The 12,013-nt window shown below is 35.1% G+C and overlaps 1 protein-coding gene across 2 annotated transcripts in view; it reads right to left on the bottom strand.

The window, feature by feature from the left end:
• Positions 1-12,013, bottom strand: part of Pino (protein pinocchio) — a 43,184-nt gene that overhangs the window by 10,599 nt on the left and 20,572 nt on the right. The window contains exon 1 of one of the 2 annotated variants that reach the window (XM_070309576.1): positions 1,707-1,710. The exons of the other annotated variant lie outside the window; for it this stretch is intronic. The gene's annotated coding sequence lies outside the window, so the exon portion shown is untranslated. Of the gene's footprint in view, positions 1-1,706; positions 1,711-12,013 lie in introns of those variants that run through there. 2 annotated transcript variants of the gene reach the window in all.

Here is a 12,013-nt window from a genome sequence, read left to right as displayed (position 1 = left end):
CGACAAAAGTAACGGCTAATTCGTTATCGTTACTGTAAAAATGCAACGACGTTACCGTTACAAACCAGAAAAAAATAACGATCGTTACCGAAAAAAAGTAACTATATAACGATGATGACGTTACAAGTAACGCGTTACTTCCCAAACCTGATAATAAGATATACATCAGAGATTTATCCTTACCGGAAATGTTTTTCGTTTTTTGGATTATGTTTGCGTACATTTTTTTGCGCTTCATTGCACGATTGTATATGTTAACTTTTATGCGACCACATTTCTTTTTGTTCGAGCGTCGTCGGCTACCAATCTCGAGCAATTATTATCGTTTTCCTCATTGAATAAAATTATAGTCGCCTGACCGCAATGTCCTATAAAAAGTATAATCTCTCGGTATCTTGTTTATATGTTACGCACGAGGATTCGAGGAAACCGTATTTTGCAATTATAGAGAGTTACATCAATAATATATTTATTATCGAAGCACCCAACATCTTATTTAATATATAGAGATATAAATTATTAATAAATGTCATACATTAAAAATATTTAAAGATTTATTAACGAATGTTCTTATTTAGAATTTGTTTTGAAATTTATCTCGAGAAAATAGCCAACGTGGCGGATAAAGAAAAAATTCCGGAAAGATTAAGAACCGCTATCTCGTTCCGGTACTTGATAATTTTGACAATTATATATATATATATATATATATATATACAATATATAATGCGTAGTCGTATCTCGTGTATGAGAATTATGGCACATGTTACAACTACATAATGCCATGTTAAGGATGCCTGATGACAGTGAGCCAGTAAATTAAGTAGACGTAAGTAATGTGTGTGATTTCACGTCAACGAGCAACGTCAAGAATTTCGAAAATAAATCTATGACTCTTTTCATTCTCAGAATATCATTTTTCAAAAATGCCAAGATCGCACAATTTATTACAATTGTACTTTATTAATTAGAAAACAATATATTAATTACAAAAGATAACAAATATAATGGATCTTTTGAATTCCAGAAAGTTTATAAATTATTTCAATGAAAAAGAAAAGAAAATAAAACAGCTATCTCCCTTTCGCGAAAAGGATCATCCACAGTTTCTCGAATTTTCGCGGAGAAGAACAGGTGATAAGAAGAATGAAAATTTATACCGAATACAAAGAATAACATAAACGATAAAGATCCCTCGCCGGCCGTTCGCGACGTACCGTAAGATATTAATGATACTTCGTCACAAAAATAGAACTATAAGCTACAACTATAGACATTGCGAACTATATATAAATAACCAGATTATACCAATGCCACTTCCGATTTGTTGATACGTATGAATGTAATATATGCGATCTAATTCTTTTCACATTTACAAGTACTATTTTTGGAATAATCCTATAAGCGGATCGTGTATTATTATCGGATAAGATTTGATAGCTTCCAGCAAGAAACATTATCTTCGCAAATCTTACTGTGCGTCACAGGAAACCTTGTCAAGTTTGCGATTGTCGTAAATAAATTATTCAATAGACTATTTAAAATAAATATCGATGATATTAGAGAGAGAGAGAGAGAGAGAGAGAGAGAGAGAGGAAATGTTACGATATATCAGACAGAAGATTCTTTGCCTTTCTCTCTGCATATTTTCTCGGCCAAATCATCGCGTGTAAGTCCAATATAGCGCCCCGCAGGTATAAATCATTTCGTCTATCTTTTACGACGACGTAGCTTGAATTATGAAGCAGATTTTTCGTGACGAAGGGTTACGCTCGCGAGATGAATGACGGCCATAACCGCGACAATACAGATAACGTCAGTTTCACAATGTTTATGTGACGTTGGTCTCGAAGATTATTTATAACGTCCCTTCTCGCAGAGAAAAGACCAGACGTATGTATATATCGGTTTACGATAACATTTGCGAAGCTGTGATAGGTCGCTCCTTTGAGAAAATACAGGATGTGCTAAAGCCGTCATATTATATTTGAATTCTTGGAGAAAGGTCGATTCGGATTTGATCACTTTGAAACAAAACACGAAGGTTTATTTCCAGAGAATTGTTAATCTTGAAATAATTAGAAAGAATTTCTAGGAATATGAATGTATGCGCGGGAAGCATGTTTCGAACAAGCTAAGAAATATGATATTACATAAATCACAAGAGAAACTCATTGAATGTAAAAATTATAGGATAACTTTTTATGAAAGATACAAGAGATCAGCAATTTTCATTTGCGCATGTAACTGATTGTACACTGTTATCAATAAACAACATCCGTGTTTATGATACATTACTAATGTCTACATTAACGACTTTGAAAAATGAGAGATTCTCCTTCAATTAACGCCTAAGTACTTCCGTAAAAAGTGCCAATTTTCCAATATTTAGTACAAACGGATAATTAAAAATGCATTAGCGGGAAACAAATCTCTATCTACAGACCTTTCCATTTGACGAGTCATCTTCAAAAACTTGGAGCAAATTGATCATATCCTTCCGTTAATAATTGCGTTTTAATTGGAATGCTGTAACTCATGTGTATTCTTAAAAAAAAAAACAACAACAAAAAAACATTATTCCAAAGAATCAAGGTAAACAAAATAAAAAAATAATTTATTTATTCTTTGTTACAAAAATACTATCTGCTCTAAATAATTTGCTTAATTATTTGACGAATGCAATTATTCAAAATTAGTGTACGGTTACTTCAAATTCCGCGTATCAAAATTATGCAATGGTAATTTTCTCCCTTCTTTGGATTTTAATCTTCTTGTAGCTTTAAATGAATGTCGCAGTTTCACGTTGCACGACACGATTCCCTTAAAGGCGAGCTCCCTTAGCAGCGAGAGTCTATTCTCTCTCGCGAACAATTAAATCCTAAGATTAGCTCGAGACACATCCGACCTGCTCCGGCGTGTGAAACCAGTCCGCGAATCGTTTGGCAACCGGCCCGAGAAAAGGCTTACCCGTCCACACGAGGATATTTTCGTTCCATTTAGATTCGACGGGAATAGAGACGATGAAATGCAAGGCGATTCGCATACGCGGAACGCTAAAGTCGCTAGATGCATTTTTCTTCTTTTTTTTATTTTTATTTTTTTAAAGTAAAAGAAATACATTTTTTCTCAAAAAGATTAAATTGAGAAATTGTAAATTATATGCGCGACAATGAAATATATTTTAGACACCCTTCAATATATTGGCCATTCTCTTTCACTAAATATCGGTCTCCAAATGCGAAAAGAGATCAGGGAGGAGGTGGAAAAATTTCAAAAATAAAATAAGATAAATTCCAATATCCGCATCTTCCCACTCAATGTTTAAAAAATAATGCTCGGTACTAGAGTTTCCACCGTTGGCGGCGAGAGGGCAGCGCGAATTGCGGCTTCCCATCGCCCTTCCGTAGGGTGGAAATCAGGCCAACAACCCACGAGAGGTACACGCTGCTGCTGCAGCTGTACGGATGGAGCGGCATGGGGAAGGGCAGGGGCGGGGGATGGTGGGGGAGAGGGGGGGGGGGGCGTAGGCGTATCGAGATATCGATCGACGCCGGGCTATTCTGGATAACACCCACACACTTGCATGCATATACGACGGATGCGCGTTAGGTCGCGCCGTGGTGGAATCAGGTCGGCTGGAAGGAGGCTTTCATGCGAAAGTGCGAAACCAGCTTGCGGTTTTGCTCGAGACCGATCAGTAAAAGGGAAGGTCCCCCGCCCCCCCCCCTCCCACCCCCAAGAGAAGAGAGTTACGAAGTCGCACGAAAAAATAAATTAAATAATAGATAAGTAAATATTGATGAAAATTATATTTAATAACATTATAATTATAAATTATATTTAATATAAATTATAAATTAAATATAATTTAATTATAAATTATATTTAATAATATTAATGAAAAATAATTATTAACTCGTGAAATTTAAAAATATATATATATTGTATATAAATCACGCCGTTATCGATGTTTAATAAAATCGATATAAAATTCGATAATTTACCTTATTAATGATTTATTCTGTTGAATGAATAAACTGTTCTTCACTCGTAATATACTCGTACAATAAACGACGATGCATATCGCGTATCGATAAATAGAAAGCAGCCGTGCAATTGCAGCAGAACGCTGGAATGTCGCGAAGCGTTAACAGGATTGAGAAATTAAAATTCCGCCTTCGGACATTTGCGGCCATGCCAATGGCATAACGGGTTCCCCGATGTCGCTTCTTACATTCGCGACGAGAGAAGCTGACGACAAGAAGGACTGACCTCGTTGCATTCGTAGCCGATAACTGCGCCATTTGTGTTTTGAAAGTGGTATACCTACTTAAAGTTACGTTTGCGATGTTTGCCAGTCGACGAGTCACCGACGGTCTCTTTCGATTGATTCTCAAATGAAATAGGGTCAATGCGATCCTCTCACGTGTACGTTTCGATAAATCCGATTAATTCTCATCTCAAGTATATATAGGGTGTAACAGAGCGTCCGTATCAGCAGTTTTTTTGAGGAAACAACGCATTTTCGTGAAAAATGTTTCATGCAAAAGTCGTAGGGCTCTAAGCGACGCATTATATAATAATATTAGTATGACCTTGAATACCACCGTCAAGGTCATATAAAAATCACTTTACATTTTTTTAACGGAACCCCCTATTTTTCATTACATATTCTTGTAGCTTACCTCGAGAGCTTTCCAAAACACTAGAATAAAGTTAAATTTTCTTCATTAAGTACTTTTTGACTTATTTTACATTTTAATCTGACATATTTTGATATAAAAAATATAATATCTCGTAATATACTCAGTTTTTGATGATCTCACCGTAATACTTTTACGTACAGAATAATGAGACAAATCAATTAGTGCAAAAAAAAAAAAAAAAATATTGTTTTAAAAAATACATTGTAAATAATTTTCGTAAAAACAATTATTTTTTTATACTAATTGATTTGTCTCATTATTCTGTACATAAAAGTATTACGGTAAGATAATCGAAAATTAAATATTTTTCGATATATTTAATTTTTTATATCAAAATGTCAGATTAAAATATAAAATAACTCAAAAAGTACTTAATGAAAAAAATACTTTATTATAGCGTTTTGGAAAGCTCTCGAGGTAAGCTACAAGAATATGTAATGAAAAATAGGGGGTTCCGTTAAAAAAATGTAAAGTGATTTTGATATGACCTTGACGGTGCTATTCAAGGTTATACTAATATTATTATATAATGCGCCACTTAGAGCTCTACAACTTTTGCATGAAACATTTTTCACGAAAATGCATAGTTTTCTCAAAAAAAAAAAAAAAAAAAAAAAAAAAAAAAAATGCTGATACGGGCGCCCTGCTGTTACAACCTGTATGTATAGTTACTCGAGATTTATCAAGAACAGCATATTTGTTTTTCTATAGATAATTTTGTTTCAAATTAATTATATGAAAAAAATATTTATCATTCCCTAAGATTTTACTTTTACGTTACGTATCTCCATATCCGCTTCGAATATTTAACTTTAAAAGATTTTATCGCGCCTCTTAATTATACGTAAAAGATGTAATTCGTGTTTTCGCTGTAATAATCGAGAGGAAGTTTTTTTATCAGAATTCTCCACTATGTCGACAAAGCGTGCAAAATGCACTTCCGCGATGCAATCTTCCGGTCGATGGCCGCCAGTTGGGCGCCGAACGAAGAAAACCCGCTCGTCTCGCACGCAAGAGTATTGATTCTCTTCACAAGCTTGCGTTCATTCGGTCGGTTGTTCGTTCGTTCCTTCGTTCGTCGCAACGATTACGAAGAGGAGCGAGAAAAAAAATCCTCGTCCTTATCGCAACCATTAGGCGGAAAATAAAGCCACCTCTCCGGAGATTGTCGTCCTTCGGCCCACCGGTTATTATCCGATTATTTAATTCTCCTCTTCGGCAAGCTTTCAATGACAAACGATAATATCGCGTGCTATATAATTTTGACATGTGAAAAGAAGGCAGCTGTTACAACTGTTATTTAATTTGCATAACAGTGCATCACACATTTCCTGTTTCGTTAAAAATTATTATTTTACAATTGGCGTGAGAAGCTTGAAATCTTCTCAAAAATTAAATATTGTGTGTGAAAGTACAATAAAAAATTAGAGATACACATATTCCTCTTTCTTCTCTCCTTCTATTCGTTATACCTAACGTCTATCTATTTTAAGGATTGGTTCAAGCTGTTAACATAATCCTATTTCGACGGCTGACAATAAACGTAAATTGCGTTACCATTTATGGCACCGGACAAAATTTATGGTGAACGTTCGTGTAAGCCTTGTGTCACTCGAATTTGTTGTAGTAACTTTGTTACTTTAAAACTCGTCAACTATCCCCCTCTCCCCCCCCCCATCCCACCCCACCCCGCCCTTTTCCTGTCATGCCATTCTTTCCTGATTACAACTGGCGCCCACATACGGATGTATACAACGTGTACCATCGTTTTTACCGCGTTAATTCGATCTTGCGACATAAAAAGAGAGTTATCTTTCTTTCTCTGTCCCTTATTAGCTTTCTCGGGACGAAATCGTGGTGAAAGCGTCTCCTTCGAGAGTCATCGCGGATGTATCAAAAGAACGGAATTTCACGCAGCTTCTGCTACGCGTAGAACGAGAGGACCTCGCTTCTGCTATGAAAGAGATACAAGAAAATATTACGTATTAATGAGAAAGTAAACAATAAAGGCTAAATCTGTTATAATAATTGCATATTTATGTATACGAGACTAGCGTCTTTCAACCTTTTCTCCGACGATAAAGCGTTTGAAAAATAAAAAAATTAATGGAGTATAAACAAACAGGTAGATCTTATTTCGGTGACATAATTAATATTCGTTTTGTGATAAAAATTGCAAAAAAAAAAAAAACAAGAATCTAATTTTACGAGATGTTTTTGCGGAACATCCGTGAAAAATCGATCGGCGAAATGAAAGGAGAGAACGCGTACTTCGTCTTCGTTCTTCGAATTTAATTCGTACGGATTTTGCCCCGGGTATTTTTCCATTCCGCGCGTACATCAAAGGGAACCGTCTAACTAAAGGCAGCGCGCGTCGGTGGTGGCCCCTAACTCACGCAGGAATCTCGCGCCCCAAGTATCTCGTCGATACATCATTCTCACTGTCGTTCCCTCTCACTCACACAACCGCAAAGGGAGCCGCAATAAATGAATGTACATACGACTTACTCGTCTATCTCTCTGTCTCTCTCTTAGTCGAATCGTTGAGGAAAAACGAGAGATCTCGCGCTAACAAACAGCACTGAATGTTGTAGGCGTCAGATGTTGTTTGCAATTCCTCGGCGCGTCCTAATAACGGTCACAACGAACGGAAATTGAACGAGATATTCGCAGGTAAACCTCGGAACAACCACTCTCAGCAGCGTCACGGATCAGACTGAAAGCCCACAGCCGGGCGGGGTCCTTATATGAGTATGGTGTAAGTTGAACGACGGTGGGGAGATGTTCCAGGAGTGGGGGAAAGCGCGACACGAATTTTGCATTCTGCTGCTGCCGATGCGGCGCAGTATGCGCTCGCTCGTGCAGCGAATTGGTATTTGACGTATGTATGATTTGGAAAATTGATGTTTTTTTTTTTTTAAGCTGCGGAGTATTATTAAAAGCTTGAAAAATTAATATATTAAAAAATTTTAATGTAATAGAAACTTGTATTAAAGTCCTAATTAGTTGTAAATATCATTATGATATCTTTTGTCTGATATTCTATATTTTCGCATGATGCGAAAATTGCCTCAAGCTTGTTTAGAAAAACATACTATTGAAATAGATATTGAAAATTGTAGAACGTTCTACGGTAAAAAAAAAAAACCGTAAAAAGAAAAAAAAGAATTGCAAGAAATCTATCAAAATTTCATTTTTCTAAACAACGTGAACTTTTTAAATCCGTCCCGGACAATTTGACATTAAAATGGATATTGGGAATTGTAGTACCTGTTACGTAGAAAAATTGAGAAAGGAAACATATCTTAGAAAGTTCCAATGCTAGAAGTTTATATTATTATATTAGAAAAATTCTTAATTAGTTGAAAATATCATTATATCTTGTCTGATATTTTATATTTTCGAATGATGCGAAAATTGCCTCAAGCTTGTTTAGAAAAACATACCATTGAAATAGATATTGAAAATTGTAGCACATTCTATGGTAAAAAAAAACCGTAAGAAGAAAAAAAAAAGAATAGCAAGAAATCTATTAAAATTTCATTTTTCTAAACAACGTGAACTTTTTAAATTCGTCCCGGACAATTTGACATTAAAATGGATATTGGGAATTGTAGTACCTCGTACGTAGAAAAGTCGGGAAAGGGAACAGATTGCGAAGAAAGGGGATTCACGGGAAGGCCATTCACGGGAATGGAGCGAGCTATCGAGAAGAATCGAACATGTGTGATTTTTTTATCCCTGTCGACGCGCATGGTGTTCCAACTCGACGATCTTCAAAGTTCATCGAACGAATATCGAGTTATCGATTCTCTGCCGAGAACGATTTTGCGCGACAGTTTTCACGCTGCGACAGCGATTTTCTCAAAAGGATAAGATCTTCAAGGATAAGGCTGAGATCCTTTGCGAAATGAAAGGAAAAATATGCCGAAACGCCCCTCGAAGATTCTCGCAGACGGAACGCAAAATATAAGAACGATAGGAATGAAACGAAGAGAAGCGCTCGATCTCTCGCACAGACAACTCTCACCTTTTTGCAACATAGTTTAGCATTTTCAAATGTTTAGAAAGCGTCGGGATGTTGCTGAACAATATGTTATAAAATAATATATTTATGATGAGAGTATTAGATTGTCTGGTAAATAAAAAAATAAAAGTACAATTTACAAGTGGCAGATTTTACATCTATTACTCGATAACAATCTTTGGCAATGTTATCGCAACAATATATCGCGATTATCGTATTTATATCTCTACACACGCACACTCACCACATCATATTAAAAATTTAAAAAAAAGCTTCATTTATTATTAAATAAAATAGAATTTTTATTTACTCTCTAAAAATTGGAAATAATAATTTGATTTTTAATGTTAAATATATAATTCCTGCTCCCCCCCCCCCTCCCTTCCAATAACTTCCGCTAAAATTTCTGTTGAAGAGAGATTGATAGAAAATTAATTAACAAATACATATTAATTTCCATTTCTTACGTAGATATATATATATGAATAAGTGGCGAGATGTGTTTTGCGTAATAAATTTCGGTTTCTTTCAATTATGTACGATATTGCGCCGATAAACAACAAAGGCTCGACGATCTCGCGAATGTACGGATCCGGAATTTTATTGGATCACAATCGGATGACGCAAAAAGCGTAAGATATCAATGATCTATAATATCTCACTACTATTTGTCGGACTTTATCGAACGTGTTTGCCGATAACTTACGATAATTGTCGATCTTGTAATTTGCCCCGCGTGTCAAATACGTCAAACCCATGCACATGCGACTGCGGCCTTAAAAGCTCGAACGTATCATGCAAAATTACTATACCATACATACATATATACGTATCATTTTACTAACGTTTTGCTACAAATACGAGGTCGTTTCGTCACAAATGGCACAAGTATTCCCCTTCCATGACGTTCCATCCAAGATAATCGTACTCGCTTTTCCATCCGTCACGTGATCCACAGTTAATTTGCCGAGCGAGTTAATGACTACCCGAGTTAATTAACTACCGATGCACTACACCGGATATAACGATGTTCATGTTAAAGGATTGAAAGAACACGTCGAAGAAAAAGAATTGACTTTCCTCCTACGATTCGTGGAATTTTTTCTCACTTTCCCTATGTTTAATAGGCTGAATGATACGCGTACGTGCGTCGAGGTGACAAGGCTTTGAGCAATGTATAATGATACACCGTGAAAAAGGTTAAAACGTTAAAAATATTCACTTCCCAGGTAAATTCCGGGTCTGTAAGCCTGTAGACTTTGTCAATGATTTCCGAGGCTTTTTAACTGATTACGAATGTAAAGGGCGCGTAAAGAGCATCAGGGAAAAAATAGCTTGTCGTAAAATTTTGATTATGAAAAAAATATCACAGCTGTGAAAGAAAGCAGTTTGATGAATACTTTATACGTTAAATATTTTCATAGTTCAACTTTCAAAATGAGAAAAAAAATTGAGTAATTAATCAAACGATAATAGAAGAAATTTGTTCCTCTAACAATAAAATACAATTGAACCATATCAACGCATATACATATATGATAAATTCGTGATAATGCGTCTTAAATAATGATATCAGAACTTTGCGGTGACAATGTCGCCGTAAAACTGATATATTGTACAATAATTCTCGACGCTTCAATACCCGTTAATATACATTAATCTTGTACAGTCCATTTTATCAATTTGGCGTAAAACTCGAGCTTTCTCCGCAGCTGTTTTATACACGTGGTGTAACTATTATTTACAAAATCTTACGAGTGGACAGAGTACGACAACATACAATCTGTATGTGGCCGATGAATTGGCAAGACACGTGCAAAGAACGCTATTCAATGTTCGTTCGAGCATGTGCGTTTGTGTGGATGTATTGCAACGATGAAGTTAGAAGTAGATCGTCGCGTGCTAAGCATTCAAGCAACCTACACATGGAAACATGTGCCGACACTCGCACATTTTTTTTCGCGTCGCAATCTATTTGCAAACGCACGAGGCATCTCGAGATTCATCATGTTCTTATTTTTCTTTTCTTTTTTTTTTATATTTATAACACAAAAGACGATATGATCTCTAATTTTCCCGTAGCGAACATTAAAGCACAAATCACTTCCCACTCCTTCATTAATCCCTACCACGCAAAAACTATACTATAGTGATATATGATGCTGAAGGTATAATAATAATACACTTCCAATAAATCGATATTGCACTTGTCACTGGTTCAGTAAGTCCGGAACGACGTCATGGACATCGCATAATGACATCATTATAAGCAGCTAAGAGCGTCAACGATTTTTTACAATCGATTAACGCAGACGTGACGTAATTAATAATTGAATGACGACATCACAAACATGCGGAATTTATTTATATTTATTTCACTGCGATTAATCTGAAGAAGAAATTTAATAAATTACAAAAATTGTAAGCTATAATTTTATGAGAAAATAATTCGTATATTTAAATGAAACATTGGCCATATTTTTGGATAATAAATTCATAATTTTAGTGTGTCAAATAATTGTGACACTTGTAGAGATAACGTTGTCATTTCGTTAAGTATAATTATTTAATATTATCAAATTTTTTACGACTCCGTATGACTCTTTCACAAACATCAATTAATAGTTTTATCAAATTTCTTTATAGAAGTAGAATTTCTCTCTTTATTAAGAGTATCGATTTTCAATTATTTTTATTAATGTCGCCGATAAAATATATCGTAACTGCAAAAAATTGTAACTTTTCACAATTATTGGTCTAATAATTTTTTCTCCTGAAAAAATATTATTGGTTTATAATAAATTACACACACACACAAAAGATACAATTAAAATATATATAATATTCAATACAAAATTGCACAGGATAATATTTTTTTAGATATACTATTGATGAAATAGCATTAGAAAATGATAATAATTTATATTGAAAATTCCAAAAATGCAATTACAACAATACCTCTGATCGGTACCGTCGACACATGATATCGCCATAAAATTATAATATATAAAGTAACGTATACTTTTATTATATCGAATAATTCATTATTGCAATAACTATATAGATCACGTATACGCACTCGCAATTAGTACTCTAATTATCATCGCGGTTGTGTGTGTGTGATTATCCGCGTATAGCGTATAATTCTGGGTGCAAAAAAGTACTCCATGATCGAGTTTGCGGGCGATAATTTAGCGCGTAATAAAAGCCATGCTCGTATCTGATTTCTCGTGATCGTCTCGATCGCGATATCGCGAAGCAATAATTATTCACGCTG

The sequence above is a fragment of the Polyergus mexicanus genome, unplaced genomic scaffold (assembly GCF_030449975.1).
Source record: "Polyergus mexicanus isolate NDT 795.1 unplaced genomic scaffold, iyPolMexi1.0 SCAF_2, whole genome shotgun sequence".
Lineage (NCBI taxonomy): Eukaryota > Metazoa > Arthropoda > Insecta > Hymenoptera > Formicidae > Polyergus > Polyergus mexicanus.
This window is presented reverse-complemented; position numbering and strand designations above follow the sequence as displayed.